The sequence below is a fragment of the Macaca thibetana genome, chromosome 4, assembly GCF_024542745.1.
Source record: "Macaca thibetana thibetana isolate TM-01 chromosome 4, ASM2454274v1, whole genome shotgun sequence".
NCBI lineage: Eukaryota > Metazoa > Chordata > Mammalia > Primates > Cercopithecidae > Macaca > Macaca thibetana.
The window spans coordinates 23,829,271-23,852,327 of NC_065581.1; the positions used below are offsets into that span (position 1 = coordinate 23,829,271).

Below are 23,057 nucleotides of genomic sequence, written 5' to 3' on the forward strand. Positions count from 1 at the left end.
TTCCCAAACACCTATGTTTGCTAGAGCTGGGCTGAATGTACTAAATTAGAATGATACTGTACCACTTTCCTGAGAATCAACTGAAAACAAACTGGTCCCTGAATTATAACTACTCTTTCTTTTGAAAATGTCTGGATTTCTATATAATTTGTGTCAATGATAAAAAAAAAAATTTTAGCACATTTTCCAGCTATGATATATGATACCACTACAAAGGTAAAACAAAGCATTTTAGAGCCTAATTCTCAAACTTTGGCAGATTACCAAAAGTGGAACACAGATCTCTTCAAAGACATAATGTACCTATCTCAGATCTATCATACTAAAACACTTTTCAATGTTGATGGTACAATATGACGATTTACAGAAGAAAATAAAAGCCAATACTATCATGCTAAAATGTTTTCAGTTATATTTGCCCACTTTTTATATAAGCAAAAAAAGTTCAAGAATCTTACATTTTAAAATGTAAATACTTAGTATTTTCTGAAGTTTTTAAAAACTTCTGATTGCCCTTGTAAACACATAAAACAAGAAAAAATGATTAATTATTCTTAACCATCAATGCATCTATTTATCTACTGTGATAGCTATTTGGACCAAAATTAAACCACAAGGATGAGCAATGCTTTCATTGGAAGTGGTTTCAGGACCTTATTATAGCTCTCTGTCATCTGCTATAATCAGGGAAAGAGTATTTGGTTAATCGAATTTATTTTGGTGTTGAGAAATCATCTAAGTACATAAGACATGGCACATGAGCTCTGACTTTTACAATAGCAAATGGTGACATGATTAAATGAGACGCCTCTCTAGGGGAAAGTGATTGGAGAATGCATAATTATAGGTTTTAGAGTGATTTGCATGTAAAATCCAATCAACTAGGAGACATGGTTACTTGATGCAGACTTAAGAAGCTGGCTTCTTATGCTTAGAGGATTAAGTATCTGGAAGAATAAGGATGGATTTCTGTATCAGTCAAGGTCTTGTCTGGAGATAGAAACTACTGCAATTATTTCAACAGAGAAAATTCAATATGAATTAACTGCCAACCAGGTATAAGAAAACAGAAAATGTATTACTACTACTAATAAAGGATGCTGAAGAATCTGAGAGCTGTTACTATAGGAAGAAGCTACAGCCCCAGGACTGAGGATATCAATTCACATTCAGTCACAGTCCAATCCTTGTATAAAACTAGAGAAAGACAAAAATAAAAAATTAATTAAATCAATTCCTAAGTTGTTTGTGGTTTTCAGTTTCTATATTTCTTATCAATTTCCAGGTTTTATTTAACAGTACAATAATGAGGTCTGTATTTATCTATTCTTGAATTTCTTATTTTAGTTTTGTGGGTATGCCCTACTGAGTAGACATTTTTAAGTGTTCATTGGGTGCTTCAAAGCAGGTAAACTGTATTTACAAGGTTCAATATTGTGTTTAGTATGTGTGTTGACACATACAAATGTAAACACACATATACATGTAAGATGTCTGTCCATATCGCTAATGGTTAAATCCATAAAATATAATCAAATATATGTGTATGCATTTAACTTTGATATACCTATTTATGAAATTTAAGTCTTCTATTTCTTCTTCTTGTTTTTTTTTGTTTTTGTTTTTTTGCCTAAACTGAGAGATACAGATTAAAATTGCTCCTGATGCAATTGGCTATTTCTGTTGTGATCATCATGTAGATACTGGATGAAACTCCCACTTAAAATTCCGTCAAAACATACCTAATGTAAATGATGAGTTAATGGGTGCAGCACACCAAAATGGCACATGCATACATATGTAACAAACCTGCACGTTGTGCACATATACCCTAGAACTTAAAGTACAAAAAAAAATTCTGTCAAAATTAGTGATGGCCACATATATACTAAGAGGGTTTGAAAAAGTTTATTCTTCATATAGTGATGCTTTCTTGAGAGAGCAAGACAGGTCCAAACATGACTTAGGAGAAAGGTCAGAGAGGAAACTGGTCTGGCTTTCCATGTGGTTAGCGGGTGAGATTGGGGTGAGGGTTCTCACAGACATGAGCCAGGGCTCATGAGTTTGAGCTTACTATTACCACTAAAGAAGGATGCAGGAAGCTTTCTAATTGGCTTGCCCAGATGTGGGACAGAAGGGAAAAGGGAGTGGATAACTTGATAGCTGTCAGGAACCAAATATCAAAAATGGAGTCAGAAATTTTATTACAATTTCTTATAAATAGCCTGTTGTTTTGGCAATATATATTTTGATGATGAGCTATTTGGTAATACGGTGATTCAGGACAATTTGATTTTCAGTTTGAGTTAAAGCTTTTATCATTTAAAAGTGTCCCTCTACTTCATTAGTGTGTTTGCCCCACAATTCAACCTTCTCTTGCAATAATAAGCTGCTTTCTGCTGTTTTTGTTTATTTTATCTGGCTTGCTTTGTTTTCTCCCATGCTTTTTTGTGTGCATGTGGCATTTCTGAAGCACATTGATTTAGAATTTAGAAACCTGTTTAATTTAGTGTGAAAATTTTTTATTGTTTGATCTAATATAACTTGTTCTAGTTGAATTTATTTGTGAATATATTATCAAAGCATTTTTATTTTATATTTTGTTTTCTGATAAACATGTCCTGTCGAATTTTCTACATGGTTGTGATTTGGCTTGTTTTGTAGGCCTTTGTGTTTCTTTTTTCTAAAAGTAATTTAGAACATTTATAGATAGCATATTTTTTCTAGTTCACTTATAGAAATTATGAAAATATAAGTGCATTTATTTTTACCTTTGTACTTAGAAACTTTAGATAGAATCTACTGACTTTTCTCTTTATCAGATAAGAAAATTAGCATTGTTTAACCCACTTATGCCTGAGGTCACAATTTTTTAAATTTTTGCAATCAGACTTTGGCAGTGACCTTGAGCAGTAGGACATAAATAACTCCCACATGTTTAACGTTCAATAATAGAACATTTATACTAAGCATAAATGAGGTCTTATCTCACTTGTCCATCCTCATGTCCATCTGATTTTCCTAAGGTTATATTTTAATCTTACTTTGTAGTTGTATACAAAACTTATGTCCTCTAATCACAGACTCAACAGCTGTTTGGCATCAGCACTTTAAAAAGAGATGATGTAATAACTGCAAGTCCTTTCAATTCAAATCTTCGCTCTTTCGTTTTGAATCATCCATTGACTGGCCGATGTAGTCATGAAGGATCTTTAAATGACAGGGTTATTACCGAGTCATATATCCATGGGCGATGTTAATTTTTTTTCCCTTAAAACTTGAATATGAAATCTGTATTCTAAATTATCAGTCACATTTTTCCTCAGATTATTGCAACATTTGTTTAACAGTATGCCAGCGTTGCTAAAACTGCATAAAATTAAGCCATTCTGATTTTTTATTTCCTATGGGTGATTTATGTTTGCCTAGAACCAGGTAGAAGTCCTCAGCTTTGAAGTTCATTAACTTTATTGCTATGAAATGTTAATCAATTTATGTCTGTTTTAAAATGCAGATATTCTGTAATTTAACACAATATAATGTTGATTGCAAATGCTTCCTAGAGCATGTTTTTAGAAATTATACTTTTATTATTCTCTCAACTAATGTGCCATTATTTTCTAGTTTATAAAATCTATCTTATATTCGTGTTTTAGGTTTTCACAGAAATGTACATTATAATCTATATTAGATTTTGGGCATCATCTAGTATATAACAGATTAATAATTTTAAGTGATAATTTTATTTTTTCTATAAATACGCCTTGGTCAAAGTGGAATTATAGAATTTGGCTAATATTTTACATATTCTCTTTCATATTGCAGAGAAGATAGTTTATAGTTGTTTTCACTAAAATTTTTTTTTTTTTTAATCAATTTTGGGCATCAGCTTTCTGAAACTTTACAGATCACTTGGAAAAGTTTTCACCTTTTGTATGTATGGAACTTTTTTTTAATATCATAGGCATTATATTTTCTTAAAAGTTTAAAAACTCACTAATATTTGGCTTTTCAAAAACAAATCTATCTTAAACTCAAAAAATTATCCTTTATGTAAATGATTTATCTAAACATTGTTTTATGCCAATTTGAATTACATATTTACACTTTTCATTATTGATTAAACTAAAAATATTATGGTTTTTTAAATTTATTACTTTATTCAGTTAATTTATCTAAAGAAAGCTTGTTTTATACGTTTTAGATTTACCAAAACAAATATTTACCCCATTTATTATTGTTATTATTTCTTTTATGTCAACGCTTCCATCAGGATCATTTTACTTTTATTTGATAAACACCTGTTAGTAACTGTAGATAAGGCTTTAAGTTTATATTTATTTTAAAATGTCCATTTTTATATTTTATGTTTTTATAACAGCTTTGAGATATATTTAACAGACCTTAAAATTTAAAGTGTACAATTAAGTATATTCACAGAGTTGTACAATGATTATCACTCTCTAATGTAACAATATTTTCATCACCTCCCCCCCCAAAGAAGTCCCGTACCCATTAGTACTCACTTTCCTTTGCTTCCTCCCATGGTGTTTCTTGGAAATCACTAATCTACTTTGTCTCTGTGAATCTGCTTTTTCTGAAATTTTATATAAATGTAATCATACATATTGAGGCCTTTTGTGCCTGGCTTCTTTCACTTCGCATAACGTTTTCAAGATTCAAGGTTTTATGTAATTGAATCTCTCCATATTTAATTTATTCCTGTTCACAGCAAATAATATTTCATATTTTTTAACCATTCTTTAGTTGGTAAACATTGGGTTATCACTTTCTATTACAAATAATGCTGTTATGAACATGTATGATCAAATTTTATGTAGACATATCCTTTCAATTCTCTTGAGTATATCCCCCCAAAAGGGAATTACTGAGTTATATAACTCTGTTAAATTTTTGAGGTATTACCAAACTGTTTTCCAAAGTAGTTACACAATTTTGCAATCCCACCACCAATGTATGAAGGCCAAATTTCTCCACATCCTCACTTGTGTTTGTCTTTTTTTATTTAAGCTATCTTAGGGAATGTGAAGATGTAGCTCACTGTGGTTTTGATTTGCATTCCTATAGTGACGAATGATGTTGAATATGTTTTCATATACTTATTGTCCATTTTACTATAATCTTTGGAGAAATGTCTATTCAAATCCCTTGTTCATTTTTAAATGGGATTACTTGTCTTTATTGTTGAAAGAATATTTGGTGTATTCTGGATATAGTCCCTCATCAGATATATGATCTGTAAATATTTTCACCTATTTTGTGGGTAGTCTTTTTCACTTTTTTTTTCTTCTTTGAGATTGAGTCTTGCTCTAACAGGCTGGAGTGCAGTGGTGCAATCCAGGCTCATTGCAACCTTGGCCTCCTGGGTTCAAGGGATTCTCCTACCTTAGCCTCCCAAGTAAATGAGGTTACAGGTGTGAGCCACTGCGCCCGGCCTTTTGAACTTTCTAGATGGTAGGTGCCCTTTGAAACAAAAAGTCCTTAATCTTCATCAAATTCAATTTATCTACTTTTTCTTTTGCTGCTTATGCTTTGGTATCATATCAAAGAAACTTATGCCAACTGAAAGATCGTATTTATTTCCACCTATTATTTATAAGAATTTTATCGTTTTAGTATTTTAATTAGATCTATGATCTGTTTTCAGTTAACCTCAGTATCTGGTCTGAGACATGGGTCCAAAATCATTCTATTGTATGTGTCTCTCTAGTTAAACCAACATTGTTTGTTGAAAAACCATGTTTTTACCCAGTGAATTGTCTTAGAACCCTTGTAAATCAAACTGACCATAACGGTAAGCATATGTTTTTTGGACTCTCAATGATATTTCATTGATTTATATGTCTATTATCATGCCAATACCACACTATTTTGATTACTGTAAATTTGTAGTAAGTTTTGAAATTGAGGAGCATGAATCCTCTGATTTTTTTTTTCAAGATTGTCTTGGCTATTATAGGCCTTTGTGTTTTCATGTAACTGCTCATGTCAGCTTGTCAATTTAAAAAAAAAAAAACAAATTTTTTAAAACACCTGGAACTTTGATAGGGATGTGTTCAATCTGCAGGTCGATATGGGAATTATGGCCCTCTTAACACTGTTAAGTTTTCCAATCAATAAGCATGGCTATCTTTCCACTTAATTCTTTAATTTCTTTTAATTATGTGTTGTAGTTTTCAGTGTACAAGTCTTGCACCTGTCTGGTAAAATTATTGCTAAATTTTTGTTTTTATGTTATAAATTTAATTGTGTCCTTAATTTTCAGATATTTATTGTTAGTGTATAGAAATATAATTGATTATTGTATAGTCATCTTGTATCCTACACCCTTGTTGAACTTGCTTATTAGTTCTAATAGACATTTTTGTGGACTTTTTAGGATTTTCTATATACAAATTTACATAATCTGAATATACAATACAGTTTTGCATTTTCCTTTCCAAACTGAATGCTTTTGCCTACTTTCCATGGCTTTAACTTTTAATACTGTGTCAGATAAGTATATAAAGTGGATTTGTCTATCATTTTGCCATTTTTAACATATATCTCATGTGCTTTTGCCTATTCCTACCTCCATTACTGTCAGCTGTTTTGTTAAAATGCTATTTTCTATCATTTTAATTATCTTATTGTTTCTTTTTCTATGTCCATTAAGTTATTTTTTAGTGGTTTCCTTGGCAATTTCAATTAGCATTTTAAATAATCTATCTTGAATTAATACCAACCTAATTTCTTAGTATCCAAAACCTTTGCACCAATATAGCTGAATTCCTTTCCTGTTACTTAGTGCTACCATTGTCATACAAATTACACCTAATTATTGCTCTATGCACTTGTCTTTTAAGAACAAAAAACTGTAAGCAAAAATACCTTTCATATTTGCCTTTGTAATTAACTTTATCGGCAGTCTATTTCTACATGTGCACTTAAATTACTGTCTAACATTGTTTCATTTTAGCCTAGAAAATTATTTTTAGTATTTCTTGTAGGGTGAGTTGCTAGCAACAAATTTTCTCAATTGTTGTTTACCTGGCAATCTCTTAATCTCTCCTTTGTCTTGTAAGGGATATTTTGTTAAGTATGGAATTTTGGTCTGGTAGGCTTTTCCCTTCAATAATTTAAATATGTGATCCATAGACTTCTGGATTCCATGATTTGCTGTTAATCTTATTGACGATCCCTTGTAAATAAAGGGATCCTCATTTGGATTCTTTTGGATACTCTCTTTGCCTTTGACTTTGACAGTTTGCCTATGATGAGCTAAAGTATGAATCTTTTTGTGTTTATCTTAGAGTTCACTGAGCTTTTCGAGTGCACAGATTAATTTTTTTAATTTTTCCCACTCTCCTCTTCCTTAAAAGTCACATCATAACACATGTTGATACATTTGATGGGCTCTCACCAACCTTGAAGCTCTGTTCATTTTTCTTAATTCCTTTTTCTTTTACTTCTCAAACTAGGTAACTGCAATTGATAGGCCTTCAAGTTCACTGATGCATTCTTCTGCCAGTTCAGATTTGCTGTTGAGCCTTTCTTGTGAATTTTATTTCAGTTATTGTGCTTTACAATACATAATTTGTATTAGGTTATCTTTCATATTTCTTTGATATTTTCTATTTGTTGAGACATTCTTCTTATAATTTATTTATTTAGATATGGTTTACTTTTGTTCTCTGAACATATTTATAATGAATGATTTAAAGTCTATCTAGTAACTCCAATGTCTGAACTTCGTCGGGGAAAGTATGTTGACTGCTTTTCCCCACTTTTTATCAGCCATACTTTTTTCTTTGCACATCTCATTTTTGCTGTTGAAAACTGTACATTTAAGTAATTTAACATGGAAACTGGGAATTAGAATCCTTTTCTACTCAGTTTTTTTGGTGGTAGTTTATTGACAGTGGTAGCTGTGGTGTTTGTTTCCTTAGTGACTTGTCTATACTGATTTTATAAAGTCTGCATTCATTGTTATGTACAGCCACTAAAGCATTTTCCTGATTATCCTAGTGGTCAGTTGATGTTTGGATAGAGATCTTAAATGCCTTGAGCCAATTAGTTTTATGTTCTCTTCTGTATTTTTCATTCATCTGTCTCTATTATCGCATATTGACTATTTTCTTAAACTTAGCTATCTTTGCATGAACAATACCTTCAGCTTCGTCTAATATGCTGTTATCATCCATTGTACCTTCAATTTACAATATTTTACTTTCAGTTCTAAAATGTTTATATGTTTCTCATTCAAATATATTTTAGATACTATTTCCCTGCTATATTGCTCAGGTTGTTTTTCCTCTTATCTTTCCCCATCACCGCAAGGCTGTGGAAGCTCTGTTCAACCCCTCTGGTTCTCAACTTCTCCCATAATTAGTGAATATTTCTGGTCAAAATACAGCTCCAAGTACCACATTCAAATTCATGGGTTGCCTCTGCATCTTGACCCAGTGACTCATTTATCAAGAGGCATACAATTTTAACATACAATAATTGTACTTCTGGGTATCTATCTTAAGGAAATAACCTGACTGTAGACAGATTTATATAAAAAAACTCGGAGCAGAATTCATAAGAGTGTGGAAAAATAAGTATTCAATAATCAGAGAATCATGCATTAATTTGTTAAAATAGTATGCAATCATTGTTAATGATGTTTTCAAATGATTTTTATAAAGTATTCATAATTTAATATTAAATAAAAGTTCAGGAAAAATATGGCTTATATAATTACTTAAAATTATTCATAATATTACAAAATGAAAGAAAATGCTCTCAAAACTGTGGCAATAGAGGTGATTTTAATTTTTTCTTTATATTTTCCTAAAATTTCTGTAACAAAAAATTAGTAAGGAAAACAATTATATTTCAAATGAAAAAGTGAATTTGAACTAGAAGGAGGCCCTGTTTATTTCTATGTGTGCTTAAGAGCAAGGTGACCCCAATCTCTTTTTCTCCAACATAGGGTGCTCTTTTTTACCTTTATTCTCACCTATGCTGCTGACATATTTGTTTTCATGCTGTCAGATTGTCACACATTTTCTTGAGAGAGGTTGGTTCTGTTGCATCTTACATCTTTTCATATTTCTGAATAGGACCACAAGGATGAATTCATGATGAATATTTAAGCCGTTGGAAAGGTTACAAGCACCTCACCTCATGGGCCATTATAACTGACAGCCTGTTCAATATTCTAATGAAGGTGACGACACATGTCTGGAGCAGTCTCAATGCAGACTTCATCTTCTGACATCATTAACATGTATCAGCGATATCTGAATGAGCTCCTTCCAGAATTATCAAAAATAATAGCTGGATAATGGGATAATAATTGAGACCAACCCTAAAATTTGTATCATGATAACATCTATGAATGCTGTTATCATTTGCCTCTACTATATCAGTGTTTTAGCAAAGTATCTTTCATTATTTTTCTCACAGAAGCAATTTTCTTTGTTTATTACATTAATAATATGACTTCTTGTTGGCAATCCAAATAATTAATCCTCCATGAGTATATCTGGCTTAATTTAAACATGCTAATCTTTTCACAACTTTAAAGTAGGAAGTGAGACATCACCTAACAGATAATTAGTTTTAGCAGCTCCACATTATATCTTAAAAATGATGGAAAACTGATTCACGAATCAGCCAGAAAATATAATTTCATAGGTTGCGTTGCAAAAAGACATTATGTGAAGTCAGATGGCATATTTGGGCAAAAGAGAACCTAAAATTGTTGAGATCTTTTAAAAGCTAGAAATTAAGACTTGGGAAGACATTATGACAGAAGCTAAGATCTTTGAGACAAGATAGACAATTTGATAAAGATGGGTGAAGACCAAGTCGTACATTAGGTAAACATTTCTGGTTAATTATGTTTTGTTTTCCCTGGGGAATAAACCTGAGGCTTAGTGGAGCAAGACCAATTTTAGAAGAAACATTTTCAGCATAAAGTGTTTCATTGATGAGTTGAGCTGAAGTGCAGTTATGGCCAACACTGATCCCAGCCAATGAAGATGACACTAACAAATTCTAAGTTATGGTCACTGCTGGAAGTTAAGCAGGTTATGATCAGGTTTTGAGAGACCTGTTGATTCACGGAAGTATTCCAGCTGGAGAGAAATGAAGCACTGGATCCAATAACTTGGATGAATGCCTGGAAATTGCTAGAATATGTCAGAACTAGGTTAAGAACAGAGTTCAACCACAAGAGAAAAACTGAGATACCAGATCAGGAAATTCTACTGTAGAGTAGAAATGAAGGCAGGATTTTTTTCTTACATGTAGTGTGTGTGTGTGTGTGTGTGTGTGTGTGTGTGTGTGTATGTATGGGTATGTATATATGTATTCGTGTGTGTGTATATATATATGGAGAAGAAGTTGATAGGAAAATATGTTTCTTTTAGACCTGGAGCTAACCTATGACACAAAGGTTATCTAGTCTGTTGATATTAGGCCAAATGCCAATACTTCTGAATGGTAGTTCACATGTTAGGATATAAGAGTATTGGATATTTGGAAGAGAGGATGGAGGAAAGGTCAATTTAGAACAGATACAAGTTACTTTTGAGACAGGTAGAGAAAAATTACTGGAACTTTTTTTCAATATTTTCTTAATGAGAGATGTGGTATCTGCTGGGTTCTGACATGGGTTTGACCTAAATGAAGGTAAAGGTTATGACTCTCAATTGAGAAGCAGTAGGAAAATCACCTTTGATAAAAATGAAGGCTTTCTCTTTAGCTATATGTTCAAAGATTTTCCTATCAAAACTTTTCAAATCATTCAGCACATTGATGACCATAGGTGGTGCTTAAGGTGGCACATGTGTTGTGAGCAGAGAGGTGCTCACACACTCTAACTAGATAGGCTTATTCTTCAAACACTACCATTAAGAGAAGAGTGATGTCTCTACCATTGCTGAAATTTATGGGTCTAGCAATCAAGAGATGGAAGCAAGAGTGACTCCTCCCACCATTACATGTAATAAACCATCCACAGAGTGTGTTCTTCTTCCTCAAATTTTGAACTCTGATTTGAATGTCTGTTCTCTCAACACAGCAGTGCATTCTCTAGGGGACAGCAATAATTTCATCAGATTGAGAGTCGGGGCTGCTACCTGTTCATTTGGGTTGCACATACAACCGAACCTACACTACACTGCACATACAACAGAAAGCAGTGGTTTGTGCTGCTGAAGGGAGTGATTTACCCTGACATCATGGAAACTGGGTTGTTGCTATACACTGGGGAGTGGGGTGCTATGTACGGAAGTGAAGGTCATCTATGGGGTACCCCTTAGTACTTCTATATCAAGGACTTAGTACTTGAAAAATAGTACTTCTGTTTTTCATTTCTATGTCTAACGAAAAATTTCAACAAATCCCCAGTCCCCACAACAACCCCCAACAAAAAAAGGCATACTCCCTGAGGATTCAGACTTTTCAGAAATGAAGTCTGGGTCACCCAACTAGATAAAGAATCCCAATATCCCAATCAGCTGGGGTCTTTGGGTGAGGACAAAATAAACAAAACAGCGAAAGAGAATGATAAACATATTCTAAGACCACACAATCAGATACAGAAAGAAGGTTGCAGCAGCTATGTATGGTTTATCCTTTGCTTGCTATGTGGAATACACAGGTACACACACATGCATCCTTAATGGCTGCTTAACAACCCAATGAATTGATGAACGTTTCCCCTATTCTTGAACTTTTAAGTTTCCTCTGGTCATTTCCTATCATAAATACTGCTATGTTAAGTATGTTTGTGTATAAATCTGACCATATTCACAGTTAATGCCTTAGAATGTGCCAAAAAGTATAATTGCTGGATATAGAAAAATTTATCCTCTTGATAGATGTTAATATTTTCTTAAATGTTATAGGAATTCAAATTCACCCAGGGGTAATTGTCTCACCCCATCTTTCTCAGAATTGAGTCCTACATTTTATTTAAAAAATTACTTGATTTCATAAGCAAAATGTTAGTCTACTGCTGTATACTATTTATGCCTAGTGTTCCATTATTGAACGCTAAGCATGTGGAAGTTGTTTATATCCTACTGGTCAAAGTCATCACCAAGTTCTGATTGCAACAATTCAAAATATTGTAACCTCAGGCATAAATGCATTAATAAGTTTAACTATGTAGACTAAGACTAAAACTTAGTAAATTTTTGTTTATGGCTTGTGTTAATCTTGGAGTGATGTTTGTATGATTTTCTTAGCTATTAAAAAAGATCTTTATTATTGCTGTAAAACCTTTTATTTTGACTAATTATAAATAGTTTCAGTTTATTTTTTGCCTATTTTTTATTATTTGATATGTTTTTATTTTATGTAGTTAAGTTTATCTATCTTTTCTTTTGATACTCACATCCTTCTCATCTGAAGAGTAGTAGCCTCGTTCAACAATAGGTAAAAGATTTATGAAAGTTTAGAAAAATAAGAAGTTTTTATACCTATATCATGACACATCATTTCCACACATTTTATACACACATCTTGTCTTAGTATGAAGGTTCTTAAGGGTTGAGCCTATGCTTTATTCTAACTATTTCTAAAACATATAGAAAGAGCTCAATAAATGTTTCATTAAATGAAAGAAAAAATAGAAATTAGTAAACATGTGCTTTACTTAGTAAACAAAAGCTTTACAAAGACTTTTCAAAACAACTCAAGGCACTGCACACGTATTACGCCTATTTATTCTTTCTTGTTTACATTTGGATGATAAATTTCTATTTCTTATGCACAACCTGAAAAAACAACTAACGTTAAAACTAAGGACAGACATTATTCCTAGGTGCTTCAAAAATAAACTGAATCAACCAGAAAGTTCCTTGCAAAAGATATCTACTATCATATATCATCTCGTGAATCTATTCACTTCTACTTATTTACTTACGATATGCAAGGTACCTTGTAAATATTTCATAAGGAAATTCTGTGTATCTACCATGTATTCTTGAAATATTCCACAAAATAAACCAAAGGCATTTCCAAACTGTAGACCATTAGGCAGTATTTTCAGGATCAGCAATTAACTATTGGTCTCTTCCCCTTATGGAAAGTTTCCTTGGATTTAGGTTATTTACAGCCTTTCAGAGGAAGTTGAATCCTAAACTAAAATTAATGCATTGAATTTGAAAGAACATAGGATATCTTGCTGAGGTCAGAGATGAAATTATGACCACTATTATATAATTTTCCTTTAGGGGGAAAAAACTTTTTTTTTAACAAATGCCATCATTTTATCCAGTAATGACAATGACTATTGTCTTTATGTTTATATTTTTGTTCTTTCAGGAGCTGGAGAAAATGACTATTGTATGAACATTTTTATGCCCAATATTACAGCTTTTAATACCATTCTCATAGAGCTATATAAACTCAAATTTTAGAGGAAATAGCATGATGGATGAAGGTGACTGCTTGAACAGCTACCACCTTGCTTGGAAATCAATTGCCCCACTGTTTTATATAAAGAATGGCTGGTTTGGGAGAGGGATGGGAAGTGCTGCTTCCACCAGCAAACAGATTCAAGATAGATTAAAGGGTTCAAATGCTCACTCTTATCTGTGTTTGCCCATGTGTTCCCATTATAAGTTTTAGGGTCTCATTCTTCCCAACCAGTGCCTTAACTTAGCACATGTTTTAAATATATATATATATATATATTCATATCTGGCCTTGGCCAGGTCTCAATCATGTCTGCCTTTTCCTTTATGGTTACCATAGGCTTTATTTTTCCCTTCATTTTTGTTGTGAGTTGGGGGTTTAAGATCTTAAGCCATCTTCTCTCTCTCTTAGGGTCCCCAGTGCCAAAGTCTTTCATTCTATCCATAATCTACAATTTATAATTACTACAAGATATCCCAATAGCGTGTCCTCTATTCAGTATCATGATCCCCCTCTGTTTAATGAGTTTCTACTCCAAAAGTGAGTTTTGTTCTCATTAATTTTTACGTCTAGCTTTTGTTGACAATTCCATATAACCTATTCATCATAGGCACTTTCAGGAACTTTTTCTTCCAGAAAAAGAACAAACCCATCTGTGCTATCTTGTTCTTAATCAACCACTGCCACTTCAGAAGATGCATGTTCCCTGTTAGAATTTCCAACTGAATTCTGATCCAAGAGCACTCTCTCAATGGAAAAGGTCCGTAATTTTCTTATCCCTCTGACATAAGAAAAACAATGTAAGAAGACTTTAATATCATTGATTTATTATTATCCTTGGCCTGGCAGTGAGCTGTCCGTTTTCTGCTAAACTGCCTACACAGGGTTTCATTTAGCAGTCTTTCCACAAGTATGGAGATATAACAAACACAGCACAAAACAGAGTCATGACAATCAATCTCTAAGTGGTTCTCATAAATCTACTTTCATGTCCTTTCAAATCTGGGATGAGTAGGAAAAAAATAAAACACAAACTATTAAAAAGTTAAAGACATATTTCATTGTAAAGGCAATACAAACTAGCTCTCTGAGCTTCAAGTTAGAAGGAATAAAAGCATACTATAAATTGTATAATATAAAAATATAATTATAACATTTAAAATATGAAAATATAAATTTTATTTCAAAATTAATCTCAGTAAAATGCTATGCTTTATGTGGACTGAGAGAAAAAAAAGTTTCCTTGCTTTGTTTTAATATATGTACATGAAATATCTTGGAGTTAGCTCTTTATCCAGTTTGGAACTCAAATGTTGTACAATGTTGGATAGTACTTTAGTAGGCAAAATAAAATCATTAGCAATCATTCAGTCAACAGATAATTTTTAAATGCCTGCTACCTGCCAGGCATTCTTTTACCAACTAGAACTACATCTTTAACAATGCAGATAAGATCTCAGCTTTCATGGAGATGGAGCTCATAAAGTTTACATTCTAACGAGGAAGGCAGATGATGAATAAAGGAACAAAGGAAAGAAATAAATGAGAATTTCAGATAGTGTGGGTCATGAAGGCAATAAACCAAAATAATATAAGAAAATGATGAAAAAATGATTGGCAGGTTTATAGTAACATTATAAGTCTATGTTCAAAAAATGTATTTCAGAAATAACTAATATGGATCTTAAATACTGCCAAAAACACCTCCTGCAGAAACTGGACAATATACTTAAAACAATAGTTTGCAGGAGTTTGGTGGGTCTGTGATCTTTAAGAAAGGACGATTCCCAAATCTCTTTCACCCAGCTTTCTCCCTGAGGGCAAAGACAGACATACTCTTTCAGTGAAAGAAGCATAGATCAGAGTTAGAGGCTGCCGTGCAGCTGAGATTTGAAGATAGGTATTAAAGAGAAAGAATGGGAGAAAAGGACCCTTCAACATAGGCCAAAAGATTTCCCTTTGGGTCTTCGACCACCACCTAAACTGTGCATGAGTGGGACAGGACTTTAAAAGGACCAACAGTGAATAGCCTGGGGCTTGGAGAGCTAAGCAGAGATGTAAGATGGCACCTAGTGCCTGCAGAAAGTTAGATTTCAGGCCGGGCGTTGTGGCTCACACGCCTATAATCCCAGCACTTTGGGAGGCCGAGGCGGGTGGATCACGAGGTCAAGAGATCGAGACCATCCTGGCCAAAATGGTGAAACTCCATCTCTACTAAACATACAAAAATCAGCTGGGCATGGTGGCGCTGCCTGTAGTCCCAGCTACTTGGAAGGCTGAGGCAGGAGAATCGCTTGAATTCGGAAGGCAGAGGTTGCAGTGATCCCAGATAGCGCCACTGTACCCCAGCCAGCCACAGAGCAAGACTCCATCTCTTAAAAAAAAAAAAAAAAAAAAAAAAAAAAAGAAAGAAAGAAAGTGGGATTTTAGACTCAGCCAGCCAGGAGAGATGGGAAAGATGTTTATAAACTTCCAAGTTTTGGGCTGAGAGTCCAGAAGGGCCACATCCTAAAAGTCTAGGCTAACCCAAAAAATAAGAGCACAAATTTTATGTGAAATTAATTGTTTTGCCAATTTTTTTTTTTTTTTTTTTTTTGTCATTAGTGTTAAAGAAGTTTCTCCCTCATTGATGATAGTATAGATACTTGCCTATTTATTCTCCAGTTAAGGGGGAAAAAAAGATGGTTGTTTTGCCTTGAAAGTTTATTATAACAAAAAGTAAAATATTATTCTCCATTTTGAGATCAACTGGAAGGAGAGTTGTTTTTAACTCTTTAACGGCTCCTAAAAGATTATCAGAACCTGCAAGAAATATCCCACCATTATGGAATAATGTGTCTAGGAGGATGCGAGAGCCATTTGTCTCAGGCAATGGTGACTACAGGAAGGGTCTCCGTGTGGTGATATTCAAGGCGCATGCAGAGTTGAGGGAGAAACCAATTTTACAATTGCATTCTTTTGAAGTCTGTGTGGCTCAGTATATCACTTAGGCTACACTTATTCTAAACTTTGATAAACATGAAATAGCCTATCTGAAAAGATGACATGGCTTGAGATAAGAAAACGCAACAATTTTTATTTGTTTAATCCTGGTAGACCTTCTCTTTACAGATCACTCATATTCATTACAGATAGGCTTAAGCTTTAACACATCACACCCTCCTCTTACCCACTAATGTGGCCTCTCCCAATATCCCACTGGAATGCTTATGCAAATGCACTAAAGACAAGAGAATCTATAACATAACTGAAAGTGCAGACTAATAAACATTGGCGATTGCAAAAACAAAGTTAGATAGAAAGTAACCTACCCAATGTAAGTCACAAGGCCTAGCTACATGGTTCTTCAGAAAAGCATCTGTAAAGAGGTAAAAAAAAAAAAAAAAAAAAAAAAAAAAAAAAAGGCTTTTTATATTGCATGAGACTTTTTATAAGAAGCTTCTTTATCATAAAACCAGGGATTATACAGACTGGAAATTCTCACTCCATAATCAGATGCATGTTTGAAATTACATGGATATAAAAAATTACTACAAGCAGCCAAGCAAATAAAAGTGTCTACAAATGCTGGAACAATATAAAGTTATCAAAGGAAGAATTGAGACTAACAAACTGTACATCTAGAGAATATAAAAACACAAAGGCAGATATTTTCAAGATTCAGGAAATACTCTACTATGGAAACTTTTGTAACTGGATAGGTACTTTGATCTTGGAATGAAGATGACAACTGCATTCAAGAAGGAGAAGTTAGAATACAAAAGGACAGCCAACACTAAAGCTCATTAAACATCAAAATGACTATTTTCATCTCTTGACTAAATGGAATGAAAATGTTAAAAATGATTTTTCAAAGAGAAAAAAATAAGGAAATTATTTAACCTAAGAGTAATAATCTGAATTTTAAAACACAGATTATAAATAAAACCAAACAGTAGGAATGGAGACGGGTAAGAAACACACACTGAATTTCTTGTCTTAAAAGTGAAGATTCAAAAGTGTATTTTTTTTTATTCTTGATTGGCAATGAGAAAAAATGTAGATTAAAGGAGGTTTTTAGAAATAGCATATAGACATTCCAAAATGCTGAAGAGAAAATAAAAAAAAACTTTTTTTTTAAGAAAAAAAAAAGGATCAAGGACATACTAAAATAATTTTTAAAAAGATGAATAAAACCTGTTATAGAAATAAACATAAAATTATATAGAGGACAAATATAAGTAAGAGATGAAAGTGTAAATAAATTTTAATCTGGCAACATGATGAATAAGAAACCTAAAAAAAGTTTTCAATTTATGATTCAAAACTGAAATTTACTGCTGTGAAGTCTCTGGCTGAGTGCAGATTCAGTGGAGGTATTGATTATAACTTTTCAAATACAGGACTTCACATACTGCTGCATATATTATTTGAATTCTTAGTATCAGTTTAGTTTCTCTGAAGATTTCTGGATTAGAATTAAAACAAGAAGATAATGGCAATACCAATGCATAAAACTATCAAGATAAATATACTTGTACTTTGACTTGAAATTTAGAAGTGAAATTCAAATGTCCCATGAGAAATGGAACTCACTTAGGATTTCTTGGCCAAGCTGAGCATTCTAAGAATGGGAGCAATGGCATTTTAGTTAGATGTTAAAAGTTTTTCTTAAAATTAAATAGTTGTCTCAAAGAGTCCACAAAGCCACTAATCTTTGTACAAACTGTATATTCTAAGGAAAAAAAAATTAGGATTTTTTCCAAAAATAAAAATCTTTCAGACCTTTATTCATTGGCCATTTTAGTGTAAAGGAAATTAGTAAAACAATATTTATGCTTATTCTTATCAAACCTTAGATGCTCTGCTAATACACCTATGATGGTAGCCTTTGCAGTTGTCAACCTCATATTTTCAAGACAGACAAATACATTGTTTACTCAATGGCTGTCTTCTGAAAATACTATTATGTTATTTTTTCAAAGGGAAAAAGCAATTCTGAATGTTGTCATTCAGCCAATTGTACTTAGACTTGCTGGACTTGTCTCGAATATTACAGAGACAATAGTTCTTATTATATGAATCATAACTATATGTGCTATCCATCAATAACAATTACTCTGACATCTTGCTTGCAACACATGCTTGATACTTGTCTATGTGAAACACACAAGCGTGTCCTGAAAGCAATCAGAAGGAAGCACCGCTGCCAGAATTCTGATTGGTATGGCCATATCTGCCTGGAAAAAAAATAAAAGTAGCCATTTTACAGAAACAAATTTGATCTACATAATAAAAGGAAGCATTTAAAACTATTTAGTTAATACTTATTAACACAAGAGAAAGGATTGTCCCTAGGTTTTATTTCCAATTTGTATGTCTTAATCGGTCCCTCAATACATTAGGAGATATGCATTATAATTATTTTTCACTAAAGCTTAGAAAAATTAAGTTTCCCAACGTCACACATCCAGCAAAACCACCAAGTCAGGACAAAACAATCTCAGGTCTATCTGACCCCAAAAGCTGTCACCTTTAGAACAGTGCTGGGCTTACCTCCTGCCTCCCACAATGATATCTCCTAAGTAGAACTTTTTAGATTTTTTGTTTTTGTTCCCCCACCCCCCCCCCCCCCCCACTCCCACAGCACAGTGTCTTAGAGTGAACTTTTGAAGATACTTTGGTGCTATTTTAGTTGTGTCAACTATGCTAGTTTTTTTTTTTTTTTAAACAAATACTTAGAGTTATATTTTAACTGTAGATTTTTAGACTGGGAATGGGTTTTCAGGGCTATCTAAATGATCCTCACTTTATTACTAAAGAGAAAAATGGGGCCATAAAAATAGAAAACTTGCCCATGGTCACTAAGGTAGTTAGTGGTCAGAAAAGAACCCAGTGCTCATGAATCTTACCCAGTCCTTTTTCCGTCAGAGTTTCTGATGAATTGTTAGAAAATGTGCTTCATTTACATGCATTCTAGAACATTCCATTTGCAGTCTGTACATGCCATCCAAACACTTGTTTTTAAAGAGGTAGGCATGAACTGAAACATTCCTTTTTTCTTTGTTTTTGCTCTGAATCAACATGGGCAATGTAGTATTTAGCTGCCTACAACCCTGATGTCTTTAGGCCTCTGTAAAATTAACATCATGCCAATGATCCCTAATGTAACCTTTCTCACAGCATAAAAAGGTTTCTTCTGCACCAAAAATGAAAAAATTTATATCACATATAAAGAAATTTGCTGTAATTGTCTTCCTGTGAGAAGTTTTGCTTCATTAGCGTGCCAAGGAAGCTGAAATTATTTAATATTAGAAGGCAGATAAAATCACAGGGAGAGTTCTTTTAGTAACCACAAGAGCAATTTTTAATAAAAGTGTAAGTACGAACCATGTATGTTGATGTATTTTATGAAACAGTTCTCTAAAACAAATTTTAATATCCAGATAGTCAGAAAGTATTTAAAAGAATTGCATTTGTAAAATCTTTATAGTGAAGTGCAGACTCTAAATATCAGTAAAGAGATGGAAATGTGCTGTAAAGATCGTTCTTATTGATAAACATCTATAAAGAAGTTGCAAAGATACTGTGTGTGAACTTACCAAGAAGTGCTCTTCAGACTGGGTTACTTCTAGAATCACTGATGTTTAAAAAAAAAAAAAAAAAAGAAAAAGATGTTCAAGTCCCATTCAGGCTTGCTTCCCTTTGCTCTTATTTGACAGCAAACCCAGGGCCACAGTGCCATTGTTAAAGTTCTAGGTGAAATAAGATTTTCCTACAGTGGAAATTCAGTCACTGAAGATTTATGGAAAACCCCAATGCCTCTCTACTGATCATAGAAGTGTGAGAAACTTGGTTCCAGTTTTGTCTCTGCCATTTTGGACAAGACTCAATTTTAGGACTTTTATTTTTTAAATCTCTTCATCTGTAGCATGAATAAAAATATTTCCAACACTTTTTGGAAGACTTTTGTGAGAATAAAATAGCTATGAAAGTACCTTGTAAAGTATAAAATAAGAAAGTATTTTTTATGCTCTAAATACAAATTGTAGAAATATTAGTTGATATAAACCAAGAGCCTTAAATATATTTCATGCCCTCTGATTTAAACTACCTCTAAAATCTATTCTAAAGAAATAATCGTATGTGGCTAAAAATGTACACCTAAGGTCGCTGACAGCAAAGTTGCTGGCAATAAATAACAAAACCAAAAAGCAAATAGATAAATCTGGAAACTACCTAAATTACTGGCATTTAAAAAAATGATTAAATCCAGTTGTTCAATTATCTAGTGATTAAAACTTATGTTCCTGAAAATTAGACTATCTAATGTACATGATATAATAGTAAGAGAAAAGGCAAAACATAAAACTGTATTTATAATGCCATTATAAATATGCATAATTATAGAGAGATGTTCATGTGTGTTGGCGTGTGTGTGAAGGAACTATAAACATGATAGCAAATGTTACCTGGTTATCTCTGGGTGTGGAAATTGTGGCTGATTTTGCATTTTCTTTTTTGTTTTTTAAGTTTTGGGATACATGTGTAGAATGTGCAGGTTTGTTACATAGGTATACATGTGCCATGGTGATTTGCTGCATCTATCAATCCGTCATCTAGGTTTTAAGCCCCACATACATCAGGTATTTGTCCTAATGCTCTCCCTCCCCTTGCCCGCATCCCCTGACAGGCCCCCATATGTGATGTTCCTCTCCCTGTTTCCATGTGTTCCTATTGTTCAACTCCTGCTTATGAGTGAGAACATCTGGTGTTTGGTTTTCTGTTCCTATGTTAGTTTGCTGAGAATGATGGCTTCCAGTTTCATCCATGTCCCTAGAGAGGACATAAACTCATTCTTTTTTATTGCTGCATAGTATTCCATGGTATATATGTGCCACATTTTCTTTATCCAGTCTATCATTGATGGGCATTTGGATTGGTTCCAAATCTTTGCTATTGTAAATGGTTCTGTAATAAACATACGTGTTCATGTCTCTTTATAGTAAAATGATTTATAATCCTTTGGGTATATACCCAGTAATGAGATTGCTGGGTCAAATGGTATTTCTGGTTCTAGATCCTTGAGGAATTGCCACACTGTCTTCCACAATGGGTGAACTAATTTACACTCCCACCAACAGTGTAAAAGCATTCCTGTTTCTCCACAGCCTCACCAGCATCTATTGTTTCCTGACTTTTCAATAATTTCCATTCTAATTGGAGTGAGGTGCTATCTCATTGTGGTTTTGACTTGCACTTCTCTAATGACCAGTGATGATGACCTTTTTCTCACATGTTTGTTGGCCACATAAATGTCTTTTGAGAAATGTCTGTTCATATCCTTTGCCTACTTTTTGATAGGGTTGTTAGTTTTTTTTCTTGTAAATTTGTTTAAGTTCCTTGTAGATTCTGGATATTATACCAGAAACTAATCTGTCAGATGGATACATTGCAAAACTTTTTACCCTTTCTGTAGGTTGCCTATTCACTCTGATGATAGTTTCTTTTGCTTTGCAGAAGCTCTTTCATTTAATTAGATCCCATTTGTCAAATTTGGTTTTTGTTGCAATTGCTTTTGGTGTTTTAGTCATGAAGTCTTTGCCCATGCCTAAGTCCTGAATGGTATTTCCTAGGTCGTCTTCTAGGGTTTTTATCATTTTAGGTTTTACATTTAAATCTCTAATCCATCTCTCACTACTCCTATTCGACATAGTATTGGAAGTTCTGACCAGGGCAATTATGCAAGAGAAAGAAATAAAGGTATTCAAATAAAAAGAGATGAAGTCAAATTGTCTACTTGCAGATGACATGATTGTATATTTAGAAAATCCCATTGTCTCAGTCCAAAATCTCCTTAAGCTGATAAACAATTTCAGCAAAGTTTCTGGATACAAAATCAATGTGTAAAAATCACAAGCATTCCTATACACCAATAAGACAAGTAGAGAGCCAAAACAAGACTGAACTCCCATTCACAATTGCTATGAAGAGAATAAAATACTTAGGAATACAACTTACAAGGGATACGAACGGCCACTTCAAGGAGAACTACAAGTCACTGCTCAAGCAAATAAGAGAGGACACAAACAAACGGAAAAACATTCCATGATCATGGATAGGAAGAATCAATATTGTGAAAATGGCCATACTGCCCAAAGTAATTTATAGATACAATGCTATTCCCATCAAGCTACCATTGACTTTCTTTGCAGAATCAGAAATAACTAATTTAAATTTCATACGGAACCAAAAAAGAGCCCCTATAACCAAGACAATCCTAAGCAAAAAGAACAAAGCTGGAGGCATCACCCTACCTGACTTCAAACTATACTACAATGCTACAGTAACCAAAACAGCATGGTACTGCTACCAAAACAGATATACGAACCAATGGAACAGAACAGGGACCTCAGAAATAACACCACATATCTTACAATTGTCTGATATTTGACAAACCTGACAAAAACAAGCAATAGGGAAATGATTCCCTATGTAATAAATGATGCTGGGAAAAGTGTCTAGCCATATGCAGAAAACAGAAACTGGACCCCTACCTTACACCTGACTTTGCATTTTTATACTTTTCTAAATTTTTCTACAATAAACTTGCTGTAACTTTATAGTCATATATACACCATTAATAAATGCAGAAA

At 33.2% G+C, this 23,057-nt stretch overlaps 1 long non-coding RNA gene across 2 annotated transcripts in view; it reads right to left on the minus strand.

Moving 5' to 3' along the window:
- Positions 1-23,057, minus strand: part of LOC126953007 (uncharacterized) — a 233,489-nt gene that overhangs the window by 88,404 nt on the left and 122,028 nt on the right. The window contains exon 1 of one of the 2 annotated variants that reach the window (XR_007725102.1): positions 16,734-16,781. The exons of the other annotated variant lie outside the window; for it this stretch is intronic. This is a non-coding gene — a long non-coding RNA (uncharacterized LOC126953007). Of the gene's footprint in view, positions 1-16,733; positions 16,782-23,057 lie in introns of those variants that run through there. 2 annotated transcript variants of the gene reach the window in all.